We start from the raw sequence: 12,421 nt of genomic DNA, 5'->3' as shown, positions 1-12,421 counted from the left end.
TGAACTTGGTAAGAAACTTATATTGCTTATGAATTTTGTTAAATCTAACGATATGGTTGTTACTTCTTCCATTGATATAGGTAAAAATAAGAATAAAAAAAAAACATGTTTGTTACTATTGTGGAAAGTCTGAACATATTAGATCTTGTTGTTACAAGTTGATGAATGATCAAAGATGGAGAGATACAAGTGATGTTAAATTTAATGTTACAATAGTTGATGGAAAAATACCTAAACAATAACATATATATATGTAACAAGGAGAAAGAAAATTTCATATGCCATTATTGTGGGGTATCTAGACTCAATAGGCCTTATTGTTATAGAGTGATGCGTGATTGGAAGAAATTTAAGAGACTTCGACAAAAGCAAATTAGGGAGAGAAAAGATCAATAATATTTTAGTTATAGATATCATCAAGTTATTGTTGCTCATGTGAAGCATAAAGTTGCAACTCATGGAGATCATATTGAAGATTTATTGAACATTGGATAGACTCTATCTAGATTTCATGGAAAATATTCTTATTGTTCCACAAGCAACAACCCCTCTTGTTGAAGATATAACACCTCGTCACCTTGAATAAACTTGACACAATCGTACAATAGGAGAATTGAGTAAGGGAGAGCATGAGAATGAAGTAAAGAGAGCTTGGAAACAAACCTTAAAACATTGGTTTGAATTTGGATGCCCGGAGGTTGTTGACAAATTCGTTAAAATTAATTATGCCAATAGAGGGTTTCTATTGAAGATTATGTTGAAACATAAAATATAATAGAAGAATTTAATCATGTGAAGAGAATATAAGGGGTACATTTGTAACAATCCATTTTCAGTGATGCCAAAAATGGTGGTTTTGGAACTCCGTTTACCGATGATTGAGCCTGTAAGTTTTAAAATTTAATAATTATTAGTCTATTATATTGTTATATGAATATCTGGTTTGGTAATTTGATTGATTAAAAATTTGATTATAATACAGGGATAAAATCGTAAATATGGTAGAGTGACCTTTATAGATTTCTTTTGCTAATGATAACAAGTTAATCGATTAGGGACTAAAATGATAATTTAGCTATCTTTATATAAAATGGTCAGGCAAGTTTTGGCATTACTTATAATGATATTAATCTTAATTAATAATTAGATTAGACATGTATATATACTGTATCATAGTGAATGGAAAAAGACAGTTTATTTTCTTTCTATCATCCCCTCCATCACTGTTTTTCTTCTTTATTGAGCTAGGAAAGTAGGTCAAGATTTGTGCTCTTACATGGTAAGCTAAATCAAACCTAGTGTGCATGAATTTTATGTTTTTTGAGATTGTTCTATTTCAATCTAGCAAATGGTGGTGTTCCTTTCTAAAATCATTAAAGATTTCACGGGATTACCATTATTGAATGCTTGAAATTGTAGTGTTAAATGATTAGATTAGAAGTGAAGCTATGAAAAAGGACCACTTGATAAAATAAAATTTTTTTGGTTCTGAATATCAAGGCTTAAGTATAGACATTTTGAAACCAATTTGAGATTTCTATAAACTTTGTTATAAAAGGGTTCAATTGTATAACGTGTTAGGCTTAAGGGAATCTTGGGTGATAGAACTAAACTAACTTATATGTTTTATAAGCTAATGAATAATGTTGGTTGATAAAAATTGAATTAAATTATGTAATAGATCAAGATTTGAATCTGTCAATAGAAGATTGTGGGAAAGGAAAAGTTATTGAGTAGACTCTATTATAGTGAGTTATCATTCCGCAGGTAAGTTCATACAATATGAACATTATTTAACTTTCTTTCCTTTTTGCTCTTAAATTGTATAATTGAAAATTTGGTAAGTTAGATTTGGGTTGTTAAATATATAAAGGGGAGATACTGAATTAAGTTACGAAGGAATGTGAGTGAAATTACAAAATGAAAATGTCTCGATGAACTTAGTAAAAGCCTCATGCATATAGTTACATGTTATTTCTTGATGATTCCAAGATCTAGCATTTGTTGTGGATGCAAAGATACATGTGACATAGATTTAGCCTGGACTGGTAATCTGATGTTGTTTTAAAGGTTTAACCTAGACTGTAACCTTACATGTATATATAGCATTGACCAAGCTTTCATTGTGTCGATAAAGGTTTAGCTTGGATGGGTAACCTGACACCTCTGTATGTGATTAGCTCGGACGAACCTTTGATGTGCAATGGACCTGTATTTTGAGTTCTTTTATGATGTTCATCGAGTAATATAAAACATGTGTAATGTGAAATTGGCAAGTTAAGAAATGAAGGGAAATAAAAGAACTGACTATTATAATTAGAGTCTGCATCGTGAAAGGTATGGAAATGAATTTGGTTTGAAGCGTTATTGAATTGTGTTTCATACTCGATATACTGTATGGGATAAAGTATATGTATTTGCCTTATTGGCAAATTGTGTTGGCTAATAGGTAACATGTGTTTGCGTGTTAAATTATTCTATAATTATTATGTGAGGTAAGTTAACTATCAAATTTGTATGAGCTTACTAAGTATTCTTAATACTTATGACTAGATTGCTTTAATCTTGTAGATTTTGAACGTTCAGAGCTCGTTGGCCAAATCAGTAAAAAAGTTCATACTATCCCCCCGAAGTTGTGGTGGATTTCAAATTTATTTAAGTCAGTCTAAGTGGCATGTATATAGTCTATTGGATATTTATAAACAAGCTTGTTACACTTTGAAGGTGATTACTTTGACTTTTTATGATGTATGATAATAAAAATGAAGTTTAGCTCTATTATGTTTCGCGTTTTAAGTTCTGCAAGACCTATCACAATGTGGAGTATCTGCGGAACAGTCCGCCATTTTTAGGTATCTACAAGAGATATCCTAAATTATAGGTCCACCTTACTTTTTGCAATAGTTGTGTCTATGGAATAATCTGCAGTTTAGCCATTTGAAATTCAATGTGTAGTTGATTGATTCGCTGAAGCGATTTTGTAACAGCTCATTTTCTGATGTGTCAGAAACAGTGGTTTTAGGACCACAAATCCAATGAGTAAGTTCATATTAATTATTATTTAATTCGTATGAGTAAATTATAATTTGATATTGAGTTTTGATTTGGTGATTTTTAGTTAATTGAATAATAGTTCAGTATAAGTGGTTGTCCCGAGAGTCAAGTGGTTTCATGAACTGAGGTATCGAGACTTCACTTCAATATATCGAGCTTGTAAATATTTAATAAAAATATTTACGGAGTTATTATTTATGTATGTGTAGTTTCAGTCTAGAAAAGTTATTGTTTAATTAGTTAATTAATTAAAAAGAACTAAATTGTAAAAGATGCAAAATTTAATCGCTATTGACTTTCAGTGATTAAATGGTTAAATTAGTGATTAAGGGAGCACTTACATGGAAAATAGGCCATTTTTAATTAGTGTGGACAGTCAATGCTTTCTTCTTGGTCTAAAATAAGTGTTATTATTATTATTTAAAGTTTAAAAGTAATAAAACATAATAATAAAAGATAAAAGATAAAAAAAAATTATCATCATATTTATTCTCTTCTTTTGAAAACTGAAAACCTTATGGAAAAGAACCTTCAAAGCTTCAATCTTCTCTTTTTTTTTTGCATGGTATGTAAATTTGATCCGTCTCTTGTAATTTTTATAATTTTGCAATCGTTGCAATTAAGTTCAACTAACCAGTATCACCGTTTTCGAAACTGTTAAAGATTCTAGATTTTATCATTATTGAATCTTAGTTATTCTTGATGTTAAATGATGAATTTGTAGTCTTGGTTGTTGATTAAGACTATTTTGTAATGTGATTTTTGATAGTTTTGGTTAAAAGACTAATTTGATAAAATGTTAAAATTGACATGGAAATTTAGTGAATTTTTAATAAATATGAACTGTTTGTGTATGGGAGTAAATTCGGCTAGCATGAGTATTTGAATAATTTTGTTAAATTTGGAATTTTGAGTTTAGGGACTAAATTGTGAGAAATGTAAAAGTTTAAGGAAAATGTGTAAATAATGAAAATTTAAGGGCCATGTGCATAAATTTGAGCTGGGTTATATATTTGAATTTGATAAAGTTGAATTTAATTATTATAGATCAAGATTTGATTTGTATAGAGAATAACCGAAGAAAAGGAAAAATTATGGAATAGTCCCTACGAGTCGACCGTTGGTATATATTAGGTAAGTTCATAGTATAAGATATACATATGTTCTTATTTATGAATTGTATTAATATATGTTGATTTAATTGTGTTAATATGAAAATTTTAAATAAGTGATAAATCTTTAAATATTGCAATTTAGTATAAGTAAGAAATAAGTATTTGATAATTGGTGAATATTGTGATTCTAGGTTATTGAAATGAATTTGATGATGTGTACAGAAATTGTAAAGTGTCTGTAGTTGTAAACGTTGAATTGAATTATAATGGCCGATTGAATGTAGTAAATGACTATGATATGGTTGGCATGCCAATAGGGTTAGTACGCGTGCTTGTACGATATTGCACTTTGGTGCCTCTGTTAGCATTTCGATGCTCTCTGGTGTGTTTTGGAGGAAACTCGAGTATTCGAGTTAATTTGCTATAGTTTAATGGGCCATGGAACTCTACGTTTAAATGTAAAATTATTCTTTGACTTGGATTTATGTATAATGATTTGTTTGTGTATATATAAATATGTATGGAATCATGGTTTGCTTTAATTTGAGCCAATATAGATATTGAGTTATATGTTTGAATAATTTTGGTGCTAATGATATATGATTTTGGAAATGGTTGTCAGGATTTAAATGATTTTAGTAATTAGTGACCTGTTATAAGTTAAGGTAAGTTAAATTAAATTTTGACTATGGACTTACTAAGTTTCATAAGCTTACTTGTTTGTTTGGTTTTGGTTTTGTTTTCTGTAGTTAAGGTTTTTTGGAATGGTTTGGACGGATCAGCTTCAACGCTTACACTATTCAGACTCTTCTCGGTAGCTTTTGTTTTCGAGTCATTTTAAGGTGTGGCATGTATATAGGGTTTGATGAAGTAAAGTTAATTTGTTAGTTGAATTGTAATTAAGTTTATAAGGTTATGAATTGGTAAGATATGTTTCATGTTAATCCTATTTGATATGGCAATGTTTGTGCTTTTGTTTGATAGGCCTTGTTTTGGTTTTGGTAATTCTTGTGGTGATAGAATATATGGAATGAACATAAAGTAGTTAACCTATAATAATGGACATGTTTGATTTGCTTTTGTCATGTGATTTGTTATTTGGTATTTGAAAGCATTATTGTTGATGGAATAACATAGATTTGGTGATGAAATCTTAGGTGAATGGCTCAATATATATATGTACAAATTTTGTGGTGTCAATGAGGGCACATTGGTTAGGCACATAAGTTACATGAAATAGGTATGTTTTAGACTCAATTATAAGTGTTTGGAAGCATGCTTATAGCTAGTTTTGGTTTAGCTTGGAACCTAAGGAACTTGTGTTGAAATGCCTTGTTTTGGAAGCAAATTTTAGGTACACAGGACCTGGGACACTGGAAACATGAAAATGTACACACTTTTTCATGCTATTTTTAACTCATATTCATGCAGTTTCGGTAAATTTGTGTCAAAAAATAAATAATAATTACAAAATAATTAAATTGAACTCAAATTATGAACATGTTGAATTTTAATTAATTTTATATCAAATTTTGATTATTTTTTTATTATTTTCGATAGATTTGCACAAAGGGCGAAAAACGGCTCGACAGACACTGCTAGAAGTACAAAACCGAGAAGCAATTTTGAAGCATCAGGGCGAATTAATTTTTCAGCCTAAGACGGTCCAAGTTATGTGTATTAATTCATAATATAATTAATTTTATTTTTAAGCCAATTTAATTTGGGTTAAATAAATTATTATTAATTAATTATGAAAAGGGGCCTAGTTGAGCTAAACCAAGAAAATCGGTCCAACCGAGCATTGGGCAGCCCAAAACTGTCCCACATGCTGACCTAATCAGCTTGCTTGGTTGATTATTTGGCTTGCAAAATGGCCCTTGAAGACTCCTTCAAATTGCATTCAAACCCCTCTACTATTTATGTCTTTCTAGATTTGCCCCTACCTTAAAATAGTATGTTTGAAATCTTCAAACATGCCACATGTGTGGCCAGCCATAGGGGGTCTTTTTCTGCTGATTTTGGCTATTTTTAGCAGCCTTCTCAACCTATAAATACCCCCTTGGTGGCTCACTTCAAACACATCTCAACCTTTCTCATCTCTTCACTTTTTTCTCATTTTTCTCTCTTCATTCCCCTCCATTGTTCTTCATTTTTTCCCCTATTCCTTTCCAATTTCACCCCTTGAAAAAGAGTCAATCAAAAACCATTTGGAGTAGCATTAAAGTGTTTATAGAAGCCTCGATTCGATAAGAACAAACGAAAAGGAGTAGTGGAGCAAACTAGTCAAGCTACGGAGAAAACACCGGATTTGATTCTTGTTCCTTATCTTTTTAATTTTGTTGCTGTTATGATGAACATATTTATGAATATTTGTGATGTTGAATTGTTTAATTTAATTAATATGGCTTGAATTTAATTCGTGTTAGGTTGATTGCATTTCGTCTACTTGAGTTATTAAAATTGTGTTTATGTTGTTATAGGCCTTGGTAAGATGTTTGATTAAGTGAAACCATGACTAAGTTATTCTTGCATTACAATTGTAAAGTAACTAATGAATTAATTATTTAAACGGATTGAAATTGTAATTAACTGACACGATACATAATCAGTGTATGTTTAATCATCTAAGGTAGCTGAGGGTTGAAATAGCAACAGTATCTAACGATACATTAGCCTTGCATAACTTGCAAGTGTAACACCCCGAATTTGGGCCTAGAAGTATTGGGCCTTGAGTGCGGGTCCGTAAGGAGGTTGTATATAGGTATTTAATTGTGCAATGAAATAACACAATTAAATGTTTTCTTTAGTGGTTAATGACTTTGAGAAGTGTTGGAGAAATCTTGGGTTCAAACTTGGGCTTTAGCAAAAATTTTGGTATTAAGTGAAAAAAAACCTGGATGCTTGGATGAGGGTTTTTAAATTATTGTGTTAAATAAATGACACAAGGAAGCTTGTAGTCTAGTGGTTGTTGCGTCATTAAGGTTGTATGGGAGCCTGGGTTCAAGCCTTGGCTCTTGCAATTTATTTTGGTTTTTTTTTAAGGGAACCTGGACTTTGGCCTTTAGACCTTATAATTAATTGGGGATAAAATATGACACAAAAAGCCTTGTGGTCTAGTGGCAAAGTAGCGCCACATAAGAGGCAGGAAGGTGGCGTCATAGAGTTGCCAAGGAGGTCCAGGGCACCCCTAATAGGTAAAAAGACCGTAAAGCCCCTGTAGGGTAAAGTGACCGTAATACCCTTGTATGGTAAAATGACGAATATGCCCTTATGTTCCGTATGATTGATGTGCTTAGGATTTACATATATTGATATTGGATTAGTTAAGTTTGAGTGACAGGTGGTGGTTATTGTAGGTGATTGATTATGGAAACGTTTCAACTTCAACCCATAATAGGTGTGTACTAACCCTCGTAGTAGCTTAGATTAATATCTGCTGAGAAGCTGAAATGCTAAAATACCGGCATTTCGGGAACTTGTAATGTTGCGTGTGGGTATAGATGCGATAAATACGATAAGATCGGTGTTTGGATCGATGGAACGGGTAAGAACTCAATTTTGTGCACGATGGTAAGTTGGGCCTCAATGGGCAGGAATTGGGCCAAATGGGCTTTTGGGCCCATTTGGGTAAAATTTATAGAAAATGGAATTTGGAAAAGTTGCATGTTAACACGGTTAGTAATGTTGTAAAATTTGGGTTAAGCAGGCTTAGTGGGCTAAATCAGCATTCGTAAGGCCCATTAGGGATTTTGCGCCCAAAAGCCCGAATTTGATAAGTGGGTTAAAGTTCATTGATTAAACACTCGGAAATATTGACAATTGTAATGAACATGGAAAACCCTAATTTTTGGTAAAATTACGAAAATACCCTTGTAATATGAAAAATGACTATTTTGCCCTTGTGGGCAAGTGACTGACTTGGACAGTGTGGTTGACGGATTTGATTGTGAATATATGTTGGTGATATGAATGACTTGACTGTAATTGTTTGATTCAAATATGAGCATGACATTCTGCATACATGACATATTGCATGGGATATGGGTTATATTGATGGAGGAAGTGCTAAAAGGGCTCGCCTTGGTTTACAAAAAGGGCTTTGCCCGGTTTATCGAAAGGGCTTTGCCTAGTTATTAAAAGAGGCTAGGCCTCCAGTTATATGATAAAGCGACTATCTTGCCGGTGGAGAGTTTGGTTGGATGGGTTGAGTTATTCCCCACATGGTGTGTTGGTTGGTACGGGTGGAGAGTAGCGGATGGTGGGTTGAGTAGTCTCCCCAAATGGGCTCGCATACATTCATTGATATTACATGTGATATTGAAATGGGCCTATGGGCCATACCACTTCTGATAAAGGCTTGCCGATGATATGATTTATGAAAAGGCTTCGGCCCAGTATATGTCAAGACTGAATTAGGGCTTAGGCCCATATTGCTACTATTTAAAGGCTAAGGCCCAGACTGTACTGTTATTGAATAGGGCTTTGGCCCGATTGTCTTGACAATCGTGTTATTCTTTGTTTGTTTGTTGTTGGGGATTACACATCGAGTTTTCGTAAACTCACCCGCTTCTAACTGCAAGGTAATCCCTAAGCTTAGATGGTTTGGAGCTGCGAGGGACTCGGAGATGGCCACACTATTGTTTCTGTTTATTTTAATTGCAATAAGTAGCTGATTTATTTCTTTATAAGTTTTATCTTATTAATATTATTATTTGGTTTTGAGTTGTAATAAGGCCATTTTAATTATTTTTCTGGGATTATTTTATTTTATACCCTATATTTTACTGATAACAATCCAAAATGGGTTAGACTTAGGGCGCGTTTCCAAAATGATAATTGTTTTCAAAATAACGCAACAATACAATTAATCGGTTTATCAAAAATATCTACTTAAATGAATTCCAACTCGTTTTTTCTCAAAACCTAACCTCGCACCAAAGTGTGGCAACGGTTGTGGGCATGTCTAGGATTGGATCCAATCAAGAGCTTGGTACTTAAGCAGCCTTCATGGCTCACCTCCTCTGTTACGGATTCCTACCTGGTGCCCAGCTTCCATTCACTTTGTTAGCTTAACAAGACGGTTTATAAAACACTAAAACGAGACATGGATTTTTAACTTCAATGTGGCACGTCAGATTCGGCCATAATGTCTGGGCCGGGTTTGGGGTGTTTTAGCAAGATTATTGTGATTAAACTATTTCAAGGTAGAAATACATTGTTACCTCACGTAATCATTTATGTGCTTATGAGATTGAATTAATTGTTTGAATTGACATAGAGATATGTATAAGAGATTATTTTAATTTCATAAGTATGTATGTGCATTAACACATTTGCTTATTAAAATTTGTTTAATTGGTTGAATTGATGTAGAGATATAGTCAAGAGATAAATGGACTTTGGTAGGTAAGTATGTTCATAAGTTAGCAAATTACCGAGTTGCTGTAAATTTATTCGTAACAACATGAACATGAGTTTAATAATTCTAAGTTCAGAAATGTAATTAATCTAACACAATTATGTCATCTTTATTAAAATAATCTTTTGAAATCGTGCATTGGAACATTTATTTTATTTTTATTTATTTTACTTCATTAAAATCTTAGTTTTTAATCACTTCTTCAAATCAAATTAATTTTTCTTCACCAAAGTGTTTTTAAAATTGCATTCATAAATAGTTCTTTTCACAATCCCTGTGGGTACGATAACTCGACATTTACTTGTCACTTTATTACTTGTTGCGATTGTGTACCCTTGCACATTTTTGTCGGTCCAAGTTTTTAGCGCTATTATCGGGGACTGTTTTAAAAATTCATTATTTGTGAATTTGTTAATTTTGCATTTTGGTTTATTTTCCTATTCAATTTTAACTTAATTTTTCTATGTTTATTTCAGGTGTTTATGAGTATTGACTGAATCATCGATTTACTCCCCATAGACCTTGAGATTGAAAGAACTTTTCGATAGCAAAGAAGAAAGCAAGTCAGAGAAGGATCGAAGAGATGAACTTTGAAAATTCAAATCAAGGAAATGGAGCAAACCCTGCTCAAAATTCTATCCTCATTGCTGATGATAGGGATAGAGCTCTAAGACAGTATGCCATGCCAGTGTTTCATGACCTGAATCCTGGTATTAGGAGACCCGAAATCAAAGCATAATAGTTCGAGCTAAAGCTAGTCATGTTCCAGATGCTTCAGACAGTGGGCCAATTCAATAGAATTCCTACCAAAGATCTTCACCTGCACTTAAGACTGCTTATAGAGGTGAGCGATTCTTTCAAGTCAGCTGGAGTACCTAAAGATGCACTATGATTGAAACTGTTCCTATATTCACTAAGGGACAGAGCTCGAGCCTGGTTGAATTCATTGCCACCAAATTCAATTTTCACATGGTAAGAGTTAGCATGAGGCATGTACAAAGAATTATTACGAAAGTTCCCTCATCATAGAATCCCTCATTGCATCCAACTTGAGACGTTCTATAATGGTCTAAATGCTCACACGAGGATGTTAGTGGATGCTTCTGCTAATGTTGATCTACTTTCTAAGTCTTACAATGAGGCTTATGAAATCATCGAGAGGTTTACCAGCAATAATTATCAATGGCCAACCAATTGAGCAGCGTTAAGAAGACGAGTCACTGGAATACATGAAGTAGATACTATAACCTCACTTGCATCTTAGGTATCTTCGATTTTCTCAATGCTTAAAAATTTTACCACTAATGGGTTTAATAGTTTTGTAGCACAGCCATCGAATCAATTTGAAAATGTAGTCTATGTCTATCATGGGGTGTAACACCCCGAACCCGAGACCGTCGCCGGAGTCGAACGCGAGGTGTTAACAGACTTCAACCCACTTATTGACAATTTTCAGACAAGCTGCCAATCTGAGTACTAGTCGCTCCAAAATTCATAACTTGAGTTTTACAACTCGAAAATCAGTTCCGTAAATTTTTCCTGAAACTAGACTCATATGTCCATCTACATATTTTTTCTAGAATTTTGGTCGAGCCAATTAGTACAGTTTATTAGTTAAAGTCTCGCCTGTTGTAGGGATTGACTACACTGACCTTTGTGCGTTACGAATTGGATATCTCCTTGTACAGGGCTTCAATACTAATGCCGTTTGTTTCTGTAGAAACTAGACTCAGAGAGGAATCTACACATATATGGAATGACTCCTAATTATCTCTGGTTAATTTACAATGATTTTCCAAAGTTGGAACAGGGGATCCAGAAACCGTTCTGGCCCTATTCCACAAGAACTTTAAAATCTGTTAACTTATAACTCATATGACCATTTCGTTTCTTCCATATGAAAGTAGATTCATCAAGGTACACTTACATAATTTATTTGCTATTTAATACCATTCCTACTATTTTTAGTGATTTTTCACATCCACGTCACTGCTGCTGTCAGCATCTGCCTTTAGTAGGCTTTACCTATTTCATACTTTCCATGATTCAATTGGCCCTTTTTACATACATAGCACAAAGTGTGATCATGATTAACCATTCCAATGGCTAATCGTTTCAAAATAATTCCATACCTCATAAGGGTCAACATACAAACGATTATAGTTCTATGCTAAAACGTATATAAGCCATTTTCGCATGGCTATCCAAGTTTACACAAACCGGAAGGTACATGACCTTCAACAAAGGATGGTCCTATACATGCCATTTCAAAGTTCAACCAAAATTTGTACCAAAATGGGGCTTCAATAGTGTGGATGACTTGATCGCTTTGATCCCGAATCCGATAGCTAACGAGCGAAACCTATAAAACAGAGAGCCAAAGCAACGGGTAAGCATTTTAATGCTTAGTAAGTCTCAAGCAATGAAATCAGCTTTGACTAAGGTATTTTATTCACATGGCTAATTAAACCACTTTACTAATTCACATTCCCATACTCATACTTATTTCACATCACCGACCCTTAGGTTCATACACAAAAGAACAACTTAGCCCAAGGCCGGTAGCTCGTTTATCAACCTAGCGATACTTACTTGTAAGAATTCAATTAGTACAAGCACATACAAACATACCTCATTGCTGGAATTTTCACAAGTGTATAAGCTGAAATTTTCACAGCAAGATTGCTCACTTCCGAATCACATACTTTGGATTTAACCGGATATAGCGACTCAGACGATTGCCTTGGTCATAACCCGGATTTGGTGACTTGCACAAAGGCCTTGGTCTTAGCCCGGATATATCAACTCGCACGAATGCCTTCGGTCTTAG

This window comes from Gossypium arboreum, chromosome 1 (assembly GCF_025698485.1).
Source record: "Gossypium arboreum isolate Shixiya-1 chromosome 1, ASM2569848v2, whole genome shotgun sequence".
In the NCBI taxonomy this organism is placed as follows: Eukaryota; Viridiplantae; Streptophyta; class Magnoliopsida; order Malvales; family Malvaceae; genus Gossypium; species Gossypium arboreum.
This window is presented reverse-complemented; position numbering follows the sequence as displayed.